This window comes from Canis lupus, chromosome 33 (genome assembly GCF_048164855.1).
Source record: "Canis lupus baileyi chromosome 33, mCanLup2.hap1, whole genome shotgun sequence".
NCBI classification, from domain to species: Eukaryota; Metazoa; Chordata; class Mammalia; order Carnivora; family Canidae; genus Canis; species Canis lupus.
Window position 1 is genome coordinate 35,335,602 of NC_132870.1, and position 19,987 is coordinate 35,355,588.

General features: G+C 37.4%; 1 long non-coding RNA gene across 1 annotated transcript in view; it reads left to right on the top strand.

The window, feature by feature from the left end:
• LOC140623775 (uncharacterized) overlaps window positions 1–17,629 on the top strand; it is a 55,899-nt gene extending 38,270 nt beyond the window's left edge. The window contains exon 3 of the long non-coding RNA XR_012023311.1: window positions 16,864–17,629. This is a non-coding gene — a long non-coding RNA (uncharacterized lncRNA). The remainder of the gene's footprint in view (window positions 1–16,863) is intronic.
• Window positions 17,630–19,987: the final 2,358 nt, after the last annotated feature.

Here is a 19,987-nt window from a genome sequence, read left to right on the forward strand (position 1 = left end):
CAATGTGTAAGAAACATGCCTTTTAAGAATCATAACATGGAATAATCACCAAACTCTCGCACTGAAAAGTTTTATGGAGGGGAAAAAAACAAAAATAAAAATTTTCTAATGTATTGTCTTTGAGATTTGGGGTTTGGTAAAGCAGTTAGCTGATTCTAACATACTAAGCCCTTTTATTCCCATACTCTATTTATTTAGCTTCTGATTAGTCCTTATTATCTTGCCAAGAAGCGATATATTTTCAATAAGCTCTTATATTTGTATTTTAAACAGACATTGGCTTTTTTACTGGCAGAATTTTCCAACACATATAAATTATGTTAACTTATCATTAACTTTGTTAACATAGCAAATCATGTTAATCATCATTAACTTCCATGTTAATGGAAGTAGAAGTCCATTCCTTCAGATTTTAGCAAATAATTCCTAATTCAGGGAAACCTTCCCAAGTTTTACTACTTGATATTCTATTCCAGTGTACTAATTATTTAAATTTAACTAAATAGCTTGCAGTTACTATCATTTAAATTTAATCAAAAAATTTTTTAATGTTAATTTTTATTCTCCTGGTTTTTTTTAATAAATGTATTTTTATTGGTGTTCAATTTACCAACATACAGAATAACACCCAGTGCTCACCCCATCAAGCACCCCTCTCAATACCCGTCACACATTCACCCGCACCCCCCTCCCTCCTCCCCTTCCACCACCCCTAGTTGGTTTCCCAGAGTTAGGAATCTTTATGTTCTGTCTCCCTTTCTGATATTTCCCACTCATTTCTTCTCCCTTCCCTTATATTCCCTTTCACTATTATTTATATTCACCAAATGAATGAGACCATATAATGTTTTTCCTTCTCCGATTGACTTACTTCACTCAGCATAATACCCTCCAGTTCCATCCACTTCGAAGCAAATGGTTGGTATTTGTCATTTCTAATGGCTGAGGAATATTCCGTTGTATACATAAACCACATCTTCTAATCCATTCATCTTTCGATGGACACCGAGGCTCCTTCCACAGTTTGGCTATCATGGCGATTGCTGCTATAAACATCGGGGTGCAGGTGTCCTGGCGTTTCATTACATCTGCATCTTTGGGGTAAATCCCCAACAGTGCAATTGCTGGGTCTAGGGCAGGTCTATTTTTAACCCTTTGAGGAACCTCCACACAGTTTTCCAGAGTGGCTGCACCAGTTCACATTCCCACCAACAGTGTAAGAGGGTTCCCTTTTCTCCGCATCCTCTCCAACATTTGTGGTTTCCTGCCTTGTTAATTTGTCCCATTCTCACTGGTGTGAGGAGGTATCTCATTGTGGTTTTAATTTGTATTTCCCTGATGGCAAGTGATGCAGAGCATTTTCTCATGTGCATGTTGGCCATGTCTATGTCTTCCTCTGTGAGATTTCTGTTCATGTCTTTTGCCCATTTCATGATTGGATTGTTTGTTTCTTTGGTGTTGAGTTTAATAAGTTCTTTATAGATCTTGGAAACTAGCCCTTTATCTGATATGTCATTTGCAAATATCTTCTCCCATTCTGTAGGTTGTCTTTGAGTTTTGTTGACTGTATCCTTTGCTGTGGAAAAGCTTCTTATCTTGATGAAGTCCCAATAGTTCATTTTTGCTTTTCTTTCTTTTGCCTTCGTGGATGTATTTTGCAAGAAGTTACTGTGGCCAGGTTCAAAAAGGGTGTTGCCTGTGTTCTGCTCTAGGATTTTGATGGAATCTTGTCTCACATTTAGATCTTTCATCCATTTTGAGTTTATCTTTGTGTATGGTGAAAGAGAGTGGTCCAGTTTAATTCTTCCGCATGTGGATGTCCAATTTTCCCAGCACTATTTATTGAAGAGACTTTCTTCCAGTGGATAGTCTTTCCTCCTTTATCGAATATTAGTTGACCATAAAGTTGAGGGTCCACTTCTGGGTTCTCTATTCTGTTCCATTCATCTATGTGTCTGTTTTTGTGCCAGTACCACACTGTCTTGATGACCACAGCTTTGTAGTACAACCTGAAATCTGGCATTGTGATGCCTCCAGCTATAGTTTTCTTTTTTAAAATTCCCCTGGCTATTCGGGGTCTTTTCTGATTCCACACAAATCTTAAAATAATTTGTTCTAACACTCTGAGAAAGTCCATGGTATTTTGATAGGGATTGCATTAAATTTTTTGCCCTAGGTAACGTTGACATTTTCACAAGATTAATTCTGCCAATCCATGAGCATGGAATATTTTTCCATCTCTTTGTGTCTTCCTCAATTTCTTTCAGAAGTGTTCTATAGTCTTTAGGGTATAGATCCTTTACCTCTTTGGTTAGGTTTATTCCTAGGTATCTTATGCTTTTGGGTGCAATTGTAAATGGGATTGACTCTTTAATTTCTCTTTCTTAGGTCTTACTGTTAGTGTATAGAAATGCCACTAATTTGTGGGCATTGATTTTGTATCCTGCCACGCTACCAAATTGCTGTAAGAGTTCTAGCAATCTTGGGGTGGAGGCTTTTGGGTTTTCTATGTAGAGTATCATGTCATCGGCGAAGAGGGAGACTGACTTCTTCTTTGCCAATTTGAATGTCTTTAGTGTCTTTTTGTTGTCTGATTGCTGAGGCTAGGACTTCCAGTACTATGTTGAATAGCAGTGGTGAGAGTGGACATCCCTGTCTTGTTCCTGATCTTAGGGGAAAGGCTCCTAGTGCTTCCCCATTGAGAATTACATTTGCTGTGGGCTTCATGTAGATGGCTTTTAAGATGTCGAGGAATGTTGCCTCTATCCCTACACTCTGAAGAGTTTTGATCAGGAATGGATGCTGTATTTTGTCAAATGCTTTCTCTGCATCTAATGAGAGGATTATATGGTTCTTGGTTTTTCTCTTGCTGATATGATGAATTACATTGATTGTTTTACGAGTTTTGAACCAGCCTTGTGTCCCAGGGATAAATCCTACTTGGTCATGGTGAATAATTTTCTTAATGTACTGTGGATCCTATTGGCTAGTATCTTGTTGAGAATTTTTGCATCCATGTTCATCAGGGATATTGGTCTATAATTCTCCTTTTTGGTGGGGTCTTTGTCTGGTTTTGGAATTAAGGTGATGCTGGCCTCATAGAACGAATTTGGAAGTACTCCATCTCTTTCTATCTTTCCAAACAGCTTTAGGAGAATAGGTATGGTTTCTTCTTTAAACGTTTGATAGAATTCCCCTGGGAAGCCATCTGGCCCTGGACTCTTGTGTCTTGGGAGGTTTTTGATGACTGCTTCAATTTCCTCCCTGGTTATTGGCCTGTTCAGGTTTTCTATTTCTTCCTGTTTCAGTTTTGGTAGTTTGTGGCTTTCCAGGAATGCGTCCATTTCTTCTAGATCACCTCATTTATTGGCGTATAGCTGTTTTTCATATGTTTTTAAAATCATTTGTATTTCCTTGGTGTTGGTAGTGATCTCTCCTTTCTCATTCATTATTTTATTAATTTGAGTCTTCTCTCTCTTCTTTTTATAAGGTCGCTAATGGTTTATCTATCTTATTAATTCTTTCAAAGAACCAACTCCTGGTTTTATTGATCTGTTCCACAGTTCTTCTGGTCTCGATTTCGTTGAGTTCTGCTCGAATCTTTATTAACTCTCTTCTTCTGCTGGGTGTAGGATCCATCTGCTGTTTTTTCTCTAGCTCCTTTATGTGTATGGTTAGCTTTTGTATTTGAGTTCTTTCCAGTTTTTGAATGGATGCTTGTATTGCGATGTATTTCCCCCTTAGGACTGCTTTTGCTGCATCACAAAGATTTTGAACGGTTGTATCTTCATTCTCATTAGTTTCCATGAATCTTTTTAATTCTTCCTTAATTTCCTGGTTGACCCTTTCATCTTTTAGCACGATGGTCCTTAACCTCTACGTGTTTGAGGTCCTTCCGAACTTCTTGTTGTGATTTAGTTCTAATTTCAAGGCATTATGGTCTGAGAATATGCAGGGGACGATCCCAATCTTTTGGTATAAGTTCAGACCTGATTTGTGACCCAATATGTGGTCTATTCTGGAGAAAGTTCCATGTGCACTTGAGAAGAATGTGTATTCAGTTGAGTTTGGATGTAAAGTTCTGTAGATATCTGTGAAATCCATCTGGTCCAGTGTATCATTTAAAGCTCTCATTTCTTTGGAGATGTTGTGCTTAGAAGACCTATCGAGGGTAGAAAGAGCTAGATTGAAGTCACCAAGTATAAGTGTATTATTATCTAAGTATTTCTTCACTTTGGTTATTAATTGATTTATATATTTGGCAGTTCCCACCTTCGGGGCATATATATTGAGGATTGTTAAGTCCTCTTGTTGGATAGATTCTTTAAGTATGATATAGTGTCCCTCTTCATCTCTCAATACAGTCTTCGGGGTAAATTTTAGTTTATCTGACATAAGGATGGCTACCCATGCTCTCTTTTGAGGACCATTTGAATGGTACATGGTTCTCCAACCTTTTATTTTCAGGCTGTAGGTGTCCCTCTCTCTAAAATGAGTCTCTTGTAGACAGCAAATAGATGGGTCTTGCTTTTTTATCCAGTCTGAAACCCTGCGCCTTTTGATGGGGTCATTAAGCCCGTTCACGTTCAGAGTTACTATTGAGAGATATGAGTTTAGTGTCATCATGATATCTATTCAGTCCTTGTTTTTGTGGAATGTTCCACTGAACTTCTTCTTAAAGGGGAATTTTAAGAGTCCCCCTTAAAATTTCTTGCAGAGCTGGTTTGGAGGTCACGTATTCTTTCAGTTCCTGCCTGTCTTGGAAGCTCTTTATCTCTCCTTCCATTTTGAATGAGAGCCTTGCTGGATAAAGTATTCTTGGTTGCATGTTCTTCTCATTTAGGACCCTGAATATATCCTGCCAGCCCTTTCTGGCCTGCCAGGTCTCTGTGGAGAGGTCTGCTGTTACCCTAATACTCCTCCCCATAAAAGTCAGGGATTTCTTGTCTCTTGCTGCTTTAAGGATCTTCTCCTTATCTTTGGAATTTGCAAGCTTCACTATTAAATGTCGAGGTGTTGAACGGTTTTTATTGATTTTAGGGGGGGATCTCTCTATTTCCTGGATCTGAATGCCTGTTTCCCTTCCCAGATTAGGAAAGTTTTCAGCTAGAATTTGTTCAAATACATATTCTGGCCCTCTGGCTCTTTCGGCGCCCTCGGGAACCCCAATTAAACGTAGGTTTTTCTTCCTCAGGCTGTCGTTTATTTCCCTTAATCTATCTTCATGGTCTTTTAATTGTTTGTCTCTTTTTTCCCAGTTTCCCTCTTTGCCATCAACTTGTCTTCTATGTCACTCATTCGTTCTTCCACCTCGTTAACCCTCGTCGTTAGGACTTCTAGTTTGGATTGCATCTCATTCAAGTGATTTTTAATTTCTGCCTAAATGGATCTAAATTCTGCAGTCATGAAGTCTCTTGAGTCTTTTATGCTTTTCTCTAAGCCACCAGTAGCTGTATAATAGTGCTTCTAATTGGCTTTCTGACATTGAATTGTAATCCAGATTTTGTAACTCTGTGGGAGAGAGGACTGTTTCTGCTTCTTTCTTTTGAGGTGAGGTTTTCCTTCTAGTCATTTTGCTCAGTGCAGAGTGGCCAAAAATAAGTTGTATTGGGAAAAGGAGAAAAAGAGAGAGAGAAAAAAGGAAAGAAAAGAGAAAAAGAAAAAAGAAAAAAGGAAGGAAAAAAGGAAAAAAGAGAAGAAAAAGAGAAAGAAAAAGAAAGAAAGGAAAAAAGGGGGTGGGGGAAGCAAACAAATCAAAAAGAAAAAAAAAAAAAACTGCGGGGGAGTATCTTCTGACTCTGTGTACTTTAAGTCCCTTGACTTCCCCTGGAACTTGTCCGTCTAGCTGGTCTTCTGGGGGAGGGGCCTGTCGTGCTGATTTTCAGGTGTTAGCACTTGGGGGAGCTGCTCTGCCTCCTGCCTGGTGCAGGGCTCAGTGGGGGTTGTTCACCCCGTGAGGCCCCAGGAGGAACAACCCCAGTGGCTGCAGCAGCTCTGGAGCCCTGGATTCAGCTCCGGCAGGAACTCCGTCTGCAGGGCCTGGAGGCTCCGGGGCGGGGCCGCTGATCTGCTCAGCTGGGGCAGGATCATCCTCGCTGTCCTGGGCCCTCCCGGCCTCTGCCTGTCCCGGGGGGGCCGGATCCGGGGCTGTGTCCCGGCGCCCTGTGCTCCCGGAGCCTGCGCTGTTGGAATCCCGCTCCTAGGGCCAGGCAGCCCCCTCCGCACGGAGCCTCTTCCTCTGCCCGAGCCCCCCGAGCTGCTCTGGGTCCCGCCGTGCGCGCTGCAGCCCTTAGGGAGCTCGGCGCATCTCCCGGGGCGCAGGTGCCTGTTAGTGTCCCCGGGAGCCCGAGGGCATCCCCGCCCTCCTGGGTCCTGCTCCACCTCCCTGCGAGCCCCTTTCCCCCGGGAAGGTCGGTGCAGCTCCTGCTCCTCCGGGACGGGGCTCTCCTGTCCTGGGGACACTCGCCCCGGCCTCAGCCCGGCTCCTCGCAGGCGCCTCCCCCTTGGAGGCCTTTTGTTTCTTTATTTCTTTTTCCCCGTCTTCCTACCTGGATAGAAGCGCGAACTCTTCTCACTGTAGCGTTCCAGCTGGTCTCTCTTTAAATCTCAGGCTGAATTCGCAGATTTTCAGGATAATTTGAAGGTTATCTAGGTAATTTGGTGGGAACAGGTGATTTGGGGACCCTACTCTTCCGCCATCTTGCCCCTCCTCTCAATTTAATTAAATTTACCATTTTTCTGTGTTGGTATTTAACTTCTTAAATACCAAACTACTTCACTTTACTATAAGATCAAGGAAACAAGCTCACTTGCTTGCCTGGTTAGTTAGCTAACTTCTGTATCTGCTGAATTTAGAAGAGTTCTTATGATATGGAATTAGATATTATTTTATCTCTTAATTTACAATCTTTTTTATTATAGCACTCATTCATACAAACTACTTAAACTTAATTTAAGTATGGGAAGAGGGCTTTCTGATATGGAGATTCCAACCCATATTTTGGAAGAATGACAAAAAGGTTTTTAACATGTTTAATGATGCCAAATAAAGTCAATTATGATACCAAAATAAAAAATATTCAGGGGCACCAGGGTTACTCAGTGGTTGAGTGTCTGCCTTTGGTTCAGGTCGTAATCCCAGGGTTTTGGGATTGAGTCCTGCATCAGGCTCCCCTCCTGCCCTGCCCTACCCCGAGGGAGCCTGCTTCTCCCTGTGCCAATGTCTCTGCTTCTCTCTGTGTGTCTCATGAATACAGAAATACAAGCTTAAAAAAAAATTAGTTCAAGAAATATCTATTTGTCACATTAACATTCTAGGAAATACGTAGAGACTTATGGAGGATAATGTACCAATAGGAAGACATAGTATCAGAACTCAATTTAATTAGAGAAGTCAAAATTAATGCATGATAACTCTTATCCAAAGTACAGCTTAGCAGGCAGATTTGGAGTCATACAAAATGGGAAACCCTGTCGTTACCCTATCATTGCTGACCCAAGCAAACTGGGAACTCTATATTGCTTAATGACATCAGTGTAAAGTAATATGAGTGAAAGGGGACTTATTCCTGTGAATCCCCCCCAAAAAAGAAAAAAAAAAGCATTTTTGGTTGTTGTTGGTCTTGATTTAGAAAAATATGCAGAAATACTAGAGGTAAAAGTTATTACAGGTACACAAACTGGTACAAGAAAAGGCATTTTAGAGGCAAAAATATAGATTTCTATAAGCAATGAAGGGTTTATTTAATACATAAAGATGGATAGTCTTACAAGACTGATATTATCCTCTTTTTAAGTTTGATGAAATAGACTTGAGAAATTAAATCTCATGCACAAGTTTACACAGATATTAAACTGCAACACTGTATTCTATTCCCTGTTGAAAATCTGTTTGGTAATAAAATAGGTTGTATGAGGACACAATACAGGTTGTAATGAATCTGAATGCTAACTTAATAAAAGAAGACATAATTTTTAGTGGAAGGGAATAAAGGGGAAAGGAGAAAAAATGAGTGGGAAATATCAGAAAGGGAGACAGAACATGAGAGACTCCTAAATCTGGGAAACGAACAAGGGGTGGTGGAAAGGAAGGTGGGCAGGGGGTGGGGGTGACTGGGTGATGGGCACTGAGGGGGGCACTTGATGGGATGAGCACTGGGTGTTATGCTATATGTTGGCAAATTGAACACCAATAAAAAAAAAGAAGACGTGATTTTATAGATACTATTAATTCATTTAAAATATAATTAGAAAAATGCTATGTCTTTTCAATAACAAGATATTTATAACATATTGCAGTAAGCCACAATCACATAAGATAATTGTATTGGAGGTAAATCTTAATGTAAAAGGGTGATATTCTCATTAGACATGGTTGATCTTGTGGGATTTGTTACTTCACTTTTCTTTGGAAAAAATATGTTCAATCAGTGAAAGCTACAGATGCTAGTGTTGACAAGCAACAATTATGGATAAGTCAGAGTAAGAAACTCTCCTCTGTTAGTAGCCTACCATATGCCTCATCTAACACTATATGAACTAGATAAAAATTAGGACAAAGTAATTTCTCAAAGTGACTAAGACACTTTGGTTAATGTCTTTGGTGTCAGTAACAGAATAACAAACATACATGGAAAAGTGCATTAAATAATGACACAATAAGGTAATTGATCTTGAAATAATGCATGAATTGACTTAAAATGTCGCCTTTTGTTCAAAGGCTTAATAATCATTAAATATATTATGTATTCCTTAAAGCTGTTTTTAAACTGTGTAGTATGAACCATTTAATTGAATATACACAAAAAGTAAAAAATAGTTTCTAAGCTATTAAGAATTTTTTCTTTTAAAAAACGATTATATCGGTGTGCCTGGGTGGCTAAGTTGGCTAAGCATCTGCCTCTTGATCTCAGCTCAGGTCAACATGGAACCCACTTAAAAAACAAAACAAAACAAAAACCTGTATTATATCAAAAGTATCCAATGTATCACTAAAAAGGGGGAATATTCTCAATTTTAATTCCTCTACTTACCTAAACTTTCCCTCTTCCATATCATTAGCACTGTGATAAATTGTTAAAAGGGTACTTGAGTTATCACAATCTGCAGTTATTTTCTTCTCATAACTCTATGATATGCAAACCCATTGTCCTGCTCCCACATTGGTTTGCTACACTGAAAAATCATAGCCACTTTATCTGACCCAATGGGAAATTTTCAAGACCATATTGACCATATCTAAAATGTGGTCATTTTTGTATGCTTATATGAGATGCTTTGACTCTGTTCTCTTATATTAAATATTTATTCCAATCTCCTGATTTTTTTTAACTTTTATAATTTAAAACTAATAGTGTAGCAGCACTGTAATTTTGAGATTCCCATATGTCTGGCAACCTAGATTTTAAATACTTAAATATAAAATGTTCTTTGCTTCTCTGTTTTTACATTTCCTGTTACTTTTTGTCCAGTGTTTCTCCTAGACATTCTTTTGCAGCTCAGTTTCATGAATGTAATCTTACTATTACTCTGGAATATTTTGTACACATTTTCTAAAGGTTTTCTCCACTGCAGCCAGTCCCCTGGTTCGTGCCTGTTCGTTAAGAGTTTATTTTTGTTTCTGGCATATCTTGTTAAGATGTACGTAACTGTAAAATTAAATGATGTAAAATGTGTATGCCAAGTCTGTTAGGTGGGAGGGCCATTAAGTGCTTCCTTAGAGGGAAATGCTCGCACAAAGGCTGGAAGGGTGAGTAGCTGGCCTCCCAAATTTGGATAAGGCCCCCTGTTGAGAGAGAAACCTGCTTCTGTTAAGGAATCGGACTTGCACCTGCCAGGGGGCCAGGCAGGAAGCACACTTGAGCAAAGCTGGCAGGTGGGACTAGGAGGGACTGCTATTAGGCAACCAGTAGCCACCACTGGCTACAGCTGAACGCTATGCAAAAATACCTAGTGGTCACAAGATGTTCTGATTTTTCCACTGAGGTTAAGTGGTTTGGTTTGTTGTTGAGTTTTTTGTTGTTGTTGTTGTTGTTGTTGTTGTTGTTGAGTTTTTTTTAACATGAAAATCACCCGAAGCTTAAATGTGGCAACTAATTAAAAAGCTATTTTCAACGTTGTGCAGCCCCAAATGAAACCCCTCTGTGGACAGCCAGTAACTTCTTGCAAGATACATCCACGAAGGCAAGGGAAACAAAAGCAAAAATGAACTATTGGGACTTCATCAAGATAAGAAGCTTTTGCACAGCAAAGGATACAGTCAACAAAACTCAAAGACAACCTACAGAATGGGAGAAGATATTTGCAAATGACATATCAGATAAAGGGCTAGTATCCAAGATCTATAAAGAACTTATTAAACTCAACACCAAAGAAACAAACAATCCAATCATGAAATGGGCAAAAGACATGAAGAGAAATCTCACCGATGAAGACATAGACATGGCCAACATGCACATGAGGAAGTGCTCTGCATCACTTGCCATCAGGGAAATACAAATCAAAACCACAATGAGATCCCACCTCACACCAGTGAGAATGGGGCAAATTAACAAGGCAGGAAACCACAAATGTTGGAGAGGATGCAGAGAAAAGGGAACCCTCTTACACTGTCGGTGGAAATGTGAACTGGTGCAGCCACTCTGAAAAACTGTGTGGAGGTTCCTCAAAGAGTTAAAAATAGACCTGCCCTACGACCCAGCAATTGCACTGCTGGGGATTTACCCCAAAGATACAGATGCAATGAAACGCCGGGATACCTGCACCCCGATGTTTCTAGCAGCTATGTCCACAATAGCCAAACTGTGGAAGGAGCCTCGGTGTCCATCGAAAGATGAATGGATAAAGAAGATGTGGTTTATGTATACAATGGAATATTCCTCAGCCATTAGGAACGACAAATTCCCACCATTTGCTTCGATGTGGATGGAACTAGAGGGTATTATGCTGAGTGAAATGAGTCAATCAGAGAAGGACAAACATTATATGGTCTCATTCATTTGGGGAATATAAAAAATAGTGAAAGGGAATAAAGGGGAAAGGAGAAAAAATGAGTGGGAAATATCAGAAAGGGAGACAGAACTTGAGAGACTCCTAACTCTGGGAAACAAACTAGGGGTGGTGGAAAGGGAGGTGGGCAGTGGGTGGGGGTGACTGGGTGACGGGCACTGAGGGGGGCACTTGAGGGGATGAGCACTGGGTGTTATTCAATATGTTGGCAAATTGAACACCAATAAAAAATAAATTTATATATATAAAAAAAAGAAAGCCACGGGCATAAGCAAGGGCAGGAAGTAAAGGAACCTCACAGTAAACAAGCAAACCACCAGCTGTTTAAAAAACAAACAAATAAATAAAAAGGAGATGATGAAAAGAATGAGACAGAAGCCATATTTGAACGATTAAGTATGGAACTGTTTAAGGAATGATAAATATCATGGCCAACAAATTCAAGAATCTTGAATATCAAAAAAGGTAAACACAAAGTAATTCACATCTAGACATATCAAAGCAGAATACTGAAAATCAAATACACAAGCAAACTTATAAGCAGCCAGAGTTATAAGACACAGTAATTTCAAAGTGACAATAGAAATATTGATGGGAAAAAAAAGAAATATTGATAGTTTTTCTTTACAGAAAATCTTAGGAGTGTAGACACTGGAATGATGTATTTAAAGTACTGAAAATGACAACAACAACAACAACAACCATGTCTGCATATTACCAACCTAGTATTCTGTACCTATCTAAATAGCTCTCAAAAGTAAAAGTAAGTGAATATATTAGTAAAGACCCCTAAGGTCAGGAAGAAGTCCTATCTTCAGCAACCAGTCAAGAAGAAATATAAGGCATCAAGATTGGCAAGGAAGAAGTCAAATGTGCACTATTAATTATCAAAGAAGAGTCAAATATATTCAGATTATGTTGCTGACAAATTAATAGACAAATGCAGTTGTATATCATGTATATTTATTAATGACTATTGCTAGATGTCAGTTCTCCTCGCATTGTTATACTGAGTCAACACAATCTCAGCTTAAAACGGCTTCATTTTTGTGAAAATTTATAAAATGATTCTAAATTTATATATAAATAAAATTGATCTAGAAGAGCCTAGACAATCTGGAGGAAAATTCAAGTTGGAAGATTTATTCTACCAGATTTCAAAACTTACTATTACACTCTATTAAAGTGGTGTCATTTTGTCATCAATACAAAATAGATCACTGGAACCAAAGAGGTTGTTCAGAAATAGATTTACATGTATATATATATCAATTTTGTTTTTTTTAACAGACAAGGAAAAAAAACAGTCATTTAAAAAAATATGATGATGGAGTGATCCAATAACCTTAGGGAAAAATAAAATAAACCTTTTGTTTCTATATCATTAAACAAAGCCATGTCTATAATGATTATTAAATCTGAATATGTATTTGCAAAATGTTTTTACTGATAAAGTATTAATTAAGGAGCTACCCACATGTTCTTGAGCATAATACAATTTTCAAGTTTGAAAATATGTTTTCATTATTCAGTGGTCTATTAAAATATTAGAAGAATCCAGCAAAGACATTCTATTTCTCCCCGAAGGAAACATGGAAACCACAGAGTGGTTTTTTTAGCTCAGTTTCAAAATAAACATGTTTCTTATAAACATAGAATGATGAAAGTAGAACAGTATATAGTCACGCAAATCTTGTTGGAAGAAATTATCAAGAGGACATGACTTCCGTCCAGTTGACTCATGCATTGGACATGGTCAATCAAAGTCTACTTACTGTTCTCCCCCTTCCTAGGAACATGAAATCCACCCTTCATTCCATAAGTGAGCCGTTTCATGAATGCAGCTTTGAGAGAGCAATGTGTAATTGAAACCGCCTGGTCTGGATATGTGACTGAACCCCATTAAGGTCTCTACATAAGATCTCAAGATTCTATCAGGAAGGCTCAGAGATCTTCTTGTCTTGTGGCCACAGAGAACACATCTCTTAAGTAAATTCCCTTTCTTATTAAAACTGCCATGTCACATTCTGGAATGGATTCTTTCGTCAGTTTCTTCTTGCCCTCAGCATAAAGGGGCTACTTTTGAATTTCATCCAAACTCCCCAGGCTGTGAACCAACAGATCTGTCCCCTCCAAAAATCAAAATAATTTTTGAGATGTTTCTGTTCTTAGCTTATTTATAAAAGGAGTTGTGAGATTTCAGAAATATATATTTATAAAATGCAACTTATTTCACATGCTTATAATAACAAGTGGAAAATATCTTTGGCTACACTTTGGTGTTTCAGATAAGTTTTTCTTATTAGGTATTTACAAGAATTAAATTATATGTTGAGTTTCACTTTAGCAATTCTTATTGTTACATTGGGTAAAATATATTGGGGGGAAAAGAGTGATTACCTTAAACAATCTTTAAAATCACATCAAATAGATAACTTTGCGTATTGTTGATAATAATGGTGTCCTGCATTTTCATATCTAATTCAAATGCTTACATATTTTCTAAATCATTTCAATAGTTCAATTTGTGATATCCTGCTATAATGTGTGTGGGGGGGTTAGATCTTTTTAATATATGGACATACAGCTATAATTTTATCTATGAGCGTTCATTTAGTTGCAACTCAAGTTTTGGTATGTATGTATCCCTTTTCATCTCAAAGTATATTCTAATTTTTTCTTATGATTTCCTCATCAACCATTGGTTATTTAGAAATGTGTTATGTAATAATCACATAGTTTTGAATTTTTGTTTTTATTTGCTGTGCATTTTTAACTCCATAGTCTTGTGGTGTGAGAAATTGTCCTTTAAATTAATTGAAATTTAATTTAAATTTTAAATTAATTGAAACTTGTTTCATGGACTAGGATTTGGTCTATTCTGTACTATGCTCCATGTATACTTGAGACCAATCTCTATTCAATATTTTTTATTGATGTCTCTTCTACTTTGTAGTTTATAGTTATAATTTAAAGGCTTGTTAGGTCTTCTATTTCTTTGTTGATCTTGTCTATTGTCCAATTACCAATTTAAAATTGGATGATGAAATCAACTATTATTGGGTCATCCATCTCCCTCAATTTTGCCATGTATTTTGTATATCCCTCAATCTTCATATATTTAGAGGCTTTGGTTTTATGTGCATATATTTTTGTAATTGTTAATCTTCCTGATGGGTTGCCTTGCCATTTTTTTGACATTTAAGTATTTATTTTTTATTTTCCATTTTTTCAAGTTTTTATTTAAATATTTATCAGTTAACATGTAGTGTAATGTTAGTTTCAGGAGTAGAATTTACTGTTTCATCTCTTCTGCACAACTGTACAACATCCAGTACTCATCACAAGTGCCCTCCTTAATAACCATCACCCATTTAGCTCATTCTCCTGCCCACCTCCCTTCAGTAACCCAGTTTTCCTCTATAATTAAAAGTCTCTTATGATTTTCCTCCCTATTTCATTTTTTTCCCTTTCCCCTATATTCATCTGTTTTGTTTCTTAAATTCCACATACAAGGGAAATCACATGGTATTTGTCTTTCTCTGACTTATTTGCTTAGCATAATATACTTTAGCTCCATCCACATAGTTGCAAATGGCAAGATTTCATTCTTTGTGATGGCTGAAAAATATCCCTATATATATATACATATATACATATACATATATATACATATAGTAGTATATACATATATTCTTCTTTTTAAAAACAATGTATTTATTTATTTGAGAGTGAGAGAGAAAGAGAGAGAGAGATTGAGGGAAAGAGTGAGTGGGGGGAGGAGCAGAGGGAGAGAGAAGCAGAGAAGCAGACTCCCTGCCAAGCCCAGATCCTGATGCAGGGCTTGCTCCCAGGATCCTGAGATCATGAACTGAATGGAAACCAATAGTCAGAGGCTTAACTGCCTGAGACACATAGGTGCCCCTAATACCACCTCTTCTTTATCCATTCATCAGTCTATGGACATTTGGACTCTTTCCATAGTTTGGCTATTGTTGATAATGCTGCTATAAACATCGGGGTGCTTATATCCCTTTGAATCTGTATTTTTGTATTCTTTGGGTAAGTACCCACTAGTGTGATTTCTAGAATGTAGGGTAGTTCTATTTTAACTTTTGGAGGGAACTCCATATTGTTTCCCAGAGTTTTGCCTTCTGTTTTGAAAGATAATTTTGCTGAATATTGTACTCTGTACCAATAGTTTTCCTTCTCTGTGCACTATGAATGTTATGCTACAATCTTTGGCCTCTATCATTTCTAGTGATAAATCAGGTATTACTTTCATCAAAGTTTTCTTATATGTAATGAAGGTATTTCTCTTTCTGCTTTAAGATTTCCTTTTGTCTTTGTCTTTTAACATTTAAAAAATGTTATTTAGACCCTAGGGGAGCTTTTTTTTTAGTTGTCTCTTTCCCTGGTTCTCTCTCTGACTGACACTCTAGCTTTAAAAGTAGAGAATTATGCTGGAACATCAGCCTCTGGTTTTCTTAGGTAGTCTTACCCAACATGCACCCTCTACCTTGTAAACAGTCTAAAACAAAGGCAGCGAAGATTCACTATTCTCTGCCCAAGGCAGAGCTTTTGTCTTATGATCAGGTGCTCTGTGGAGGAGGCAAACTTTCAGCTACTCTTGCCTGGATTAGAGTTTTTGAAACATGAGGCTGATGGCAATGAGAAATGCTGGTGGCCTGCCTCTACAGGAGAGTCATCAGCTTTGGACTAGTAGCTGGAAGAAAAGAAAGTCCTGTCTTCTTGGACACCACTGCCCAGAGTTGGTTATGCTGAAATGGTGGAGTGAAAAGCCCACCACGACTCAAATGCATAGACCATCACTGTTCTTAATAAGATTTAATACATTTTCTTGATTAAATATTTCTTCCTTTGCTATATCACCTTCAGATAGTTTCCAGATACTTTCTTCTTTTTTACAAGTTTTTATTTCAATTTGTTAGTTAAAATATAGTGTAATATTAGTTTTAAGTGTACAATATGTGATTTAATACTTTCTTACAACACTTGGTGCTCATCAGAGCAAGTGTACTCCTAATCCCCATCACCTATTCCACCCATCACCCCACCCACCTCCCTTCTGGTAACCATCAATTTGTTCTCTATAGTTGAGAGTCTTTTTCCTCTTTTTCTCCTTTGCTCATTTTTTTTTGTTTCTTAAATTCCACATATGAGTGAAATCCTATGGTGTTTGTCTTTCTCTGACTTATTTTGATTTGTTTAACCTAATACTCTTTAACTCCATCTATGCCATTGTTAAGTAGTAAGATTTCATCCTTACTCCCAGATACTTTAAATAGCTCATCTTACATACTTTTTAATAATTATGATTATGTTACTTGAGAGACACTCCACATAGTTACTCATACTGCTGGTAAGGAATTTGTCCTAAAATTTCTTATTTTAGTTATCTTGAAAGACTTCTGATACTGGAAAAAAACATGATACCTGATCAAGAATATATCCAAATGTGTTTAAGCAATAGAGATTATTTAATATATTTCCTTAAGGAGCAGCCCGGGTGGCTCAGTGGTTTAGCACTGCCTTCAGCCCTGGGCTTGATCCTAGGAACCTGGGATCAAGTCCCACGTCAGGCTCCCTGCATGGAGCCCGCTTCTCCTTCTGCCTATGTCTCTGCCTCTGTGTGTGTGTCATGAATAAATAAATAAAATCTTAAATATATATATAGTCTCTTAAAAACAAGTCAAATATTTTAAATGGTATAATTTCTAATTGAATAATGATAAAGTTGTATTTTATTGCTGTATTAGAATTCTATTGCCACTGTAACAAATTACCACAAACTTTGTGGCTTAAAATAACACAAATGTATTACCTTATTATCAGGATCTCAGCTAAATTGGAAGAGAGCTGAGCTGCCAGGTGTTGGAGTAGCTGATTCAAGCAACAAGCCAAGAAGGAAAGAGATAAGTCTTTAATCTCTTATTATGATGATGTAAGAGGCTGCAACTTGGGAAAATATGGATCCCCTGTCTTTTTCCCTGTGGAGTTTTGCACCTGTCTAGAGTCAGAAGAATTGATGCAGATGTGGGTGTCATCTCACTATTGAGGAACTCTCTAGAAAAGGGTTCAGCAGTTTTATGGGCCCTGGAATCTGTCCCTTGAGAGAGAGGACTAGGAATGCAAAAGTACCGAGTACTGCGTTACAGTGAGAGAAAAGATCTTCAAGATTTCTCCCTCCTCCCCCCACATAAGAAGTTCCTGAAGAGGAACTCAATTAAAGGTCTCAATTAAAGACACCTGAGAATGAAGGCATTTAAACTAGGAACATATATGTAGAAGAGCATAACCAGCCAAGATTACTTGAGTCCTTAACTGCATTTCCCTTCAGACACTGAAATGCACTGGCTGTGCCCAGTGTTTGTTGTAGGAAGGCCACTTTCTTCATGAAACCTGCCCAGTAAAACTTTTGTAACTGCCTGTAATCAGTCCTGAAAAATTATACGTAGACTTTTAGTCAAGTGCCAGACTCTTCAGTTATGTTTCTGTACATCTGAAGTACAAAGTTGATTTTACTGTCCTAAGATCAAAAATTCAGCTGACTTGTGTTCCTTTTGAAAAGCTTTTGGAGATAATCTGTTTGTCTTTCAAGCCTCTGGAGACCACTTGCATTCCCAGACTCCCTCCCTCCATTTTTTTTTTTTTTTTTAAGATTTTATTTATTGATTCATGAGAGACACAGAGAGAGAAAGAGAGGCAGAGACACAGGCAGAGGGGGAAGCAGGCTCCATGCAGGGAGACCGATGTGGGACTCGATCCCAGGTCTCCAGGATCAGGCCCTGGGCTGACGGCGGCGCTAAACTGCTGGGCCACCAGGACTGCCCCCTCCCTCCATTTTCAAAGCCAGCAAGAGTGGATCAAATCTTTTCACACTGTGTCACTCTGCTCTTGCTTCCATCATCATATATCTTCTGATTCTGACTCTTCTACTTCCCTTTTCTACTTTGAGGACATTTGTAATTACAATCAGACCACCTGGATCATCCTAATCTGTCCTTTTTAAAGTCAACTGATTAGCAAACTTAATTATGTTCACAACCTTAATTCTCTTTTACCATATTATTTTACATATTATATTACATATATTACATACATTACATTACATACATTATATTACATATATATTACATATATTACATAATATTTTACATATTATTTTACATACAGGAGCCTATAAAAGAGTGTGGAGATTTGGGGGCCATTATTCTGCCTATCATAGTTGCAGATCTCAAAACTGTTTAACTGGCCCCCATAATCTTTCAAAATAACAAACATAGCCAAATTACTAATTTAAATCATCACTTACATGAGGTTTCTATTCTCTTTACTCATGTCTCACATAAATATCCAAATTAAATATCTGTCTTACAAGTGATTATGTGATATTGTCTCAATGGCCTTTCTCCATCTTTCTCTCCTACTGCTAAATTTTACCTCTTTGTGAACAGATCTTTAGACTTTCTTTATGGTTACTTCTATTCTCAAAAAGCTCAATCTCTAATTCCACCTCAACATGGTTGTTGGTTTATTTAACGGACCAGTATGTGGTCTCTGTGAATGAAAACACATTCTGCTGTCATTTGTAGCTTTCTGCAAATGTCATTATATAAAATTGGTTGAGAGCCTTTTTCAGAGTTTTTTTTATCCTTACCGATGATCTTGCCTACTCATTCCATCAACTGCAGATATAAGTGTTAAAATTCCCAACTATAAGTTTGAATTTATCTATATTGTGGCTCAGTTATTTCTTTTTTGCTTCATGTACTTTGAAGCTATTTTGCTAAATGTATAAATATTAAGCTTTATTATGTATTTTTGGTGAAATGATTACTTTGTCATTATATTTCTTTTTGATTGACATATAGTTGACACACAATGTTACATTAGTTACAAGTGTACAACATAGTGATTTGACAAGTCTATATATTATGCAGTGCTCACTACAAGTGTAGCTGCCATCTGTCACCAAATAATGCTATGACAATACCACTGACTATATTTTCTATGCTGTGCTTTTTATCCCTATGACTTATTCATTCCATGATGTAATGTCTCTTTTATCTCTGATAATAGTTCCTTGTATTGTCTGTTATTACTAATATGAATAGAGCTGCTCATGTGTTCTTTTGAATAGTTTTTGAAGTTGTTTTTTTGAAAAGTCTACCTTTTTCATCTTAAATTTTATATATCAATGTGTTTCTTTTTTTAAAAAATTTTTAAATTTTTTATTTATTTATGATAGTCACACAGAGAGAGAGAGAGAGAGAGAGAGAGAGGCAGAGACACAGGCAGAGGGAGAAGCAGGCTCCATGCACCGGGAGCCCGACGTGGGATTCGATCCCGGGTCTCCAGGATCGCACCCTGGGCCAAAGGCAGGCGCTAAACTGCTGCGCCACCCAGGGTTCCCTATCAATGTGTTTCTATTTAAGCTGTGTTCCTATGAGATGGCACATAATTGAGTCTGCAATCTATGCAATCATTTAATTGGCATGTTGAGATAAAATATATTAAATGCAATTCCTCATGATTATATTAAATTATAACATTTCGTTTGAAGTTAATACACTATGTTTTCTCCTCCAAGTTTTCCATCTATGTTTTGATTCATTGACAATTTTTTATTCAATATCTAATATTGATTTATTAAGTAATATTACTTTAAGTAATATTATACCATGTTACATAAAACGTAATAAACTTACCACAGTATGATCTCCCTCTCCCATGATTTGTACTATCCTCCCATACATCTGACAGGGCAAATGTGTACCCCTAAGAACAAAAACTGTCTAAATAACTTAAAATTCCCTTATGAAGTAGTAAATTATATATATGAAAATAATTGGTTAAATTTATTCATATCTGTTGTAATTTTTACCTCCTCAGAATTAATATCTATTACAAATAATTTATATTTGAAACATAATGAATCAAGAATATTGGTAATGTA